Consider the following 888-nt stretch of genomic DNA (forward strand, 5'->3'; position numbering starts at 1 on the left):
CTGCTTGTATGCATACCTACATGTATGCGTATGTGTGTGTGTGTGTGTGTGTGTGTGTGTGTGTGTGTGTGTGTGTGGGTGTGTAAATATTTCTACATGTATGTATATACATATCTCAGATTTATGGCAATATATATGTGCATCTATTTACCTATATATCTATCTATCTATCTATCTATCTATCTATCTATCTATCTATCTATCTATCTATCTATCTCCGATCAGTAATTCGGGTAAACGGTCACCTGTCAAAACCGTTCGACATCACGCGTTCGGTCCGTCAGGGATGTCCCCTGTCGGCGCTTCTGTATGTATTGACGCTCGAACCACTACTGCGGGAGCTGGCGACACTGAGGGGTATCCCACGAGAGCTGGGTTCTCGGACGAGCGTGTCGGCATATGCGGACGATGTCACCGTCATAGTGTCGAGTGAAAAGCACGTCGAGATGCTAGGCGAGGCACTTAAAAAATACGAACCGGTGACAGGAGCAAAAATTAACCCGGAAAAGTCAGTTGGTTTGTTACTCGGCACCTGGAGAATCAAGCCCATACCGTCCAACAGCGACTACGTAGTGGGACGCTGGACGGACGGACCGGTTAAACTGCTCGGGGTCTGGTTCAGTCCGGACCTCCAAATGGATAAAAACTGGGACGAGATCACCAGTAAAGTGATCAAACCCAGCCAAACATGGGCCGAGAGAAAGTTATCTCTAAAAGGCCGGGCGGAGGTGGCTAATGTGTATATCGCATCAGTCATCGATTACCGCCTGACCGTCGTGCCTTGTCCCGATGCCACCATCACGAAACTAGAACGCATACTTTTCCGCTTTCTGTGGAAGGGTGGCGTTCCGATGGTGAGGCGATCCATTTGCTGTCAACAACCGTTAC

The sequence above is a fragment of the Octopus bimaculoides genome, chromosome 10 (assembly GCF_001194135.2).
Source record: "Octopus bimaculoides isolate UCB-OBI-ISO-001 chromosome 10, ASM119413v2, whole genome shotgun sequence".
Taxonomy (NCBI): Eukaryota; Metazoa; Mollusca; class Cephalopoda; order Octopoda; family Octopodidae; genus Octopus; species Octopus bimaculoides.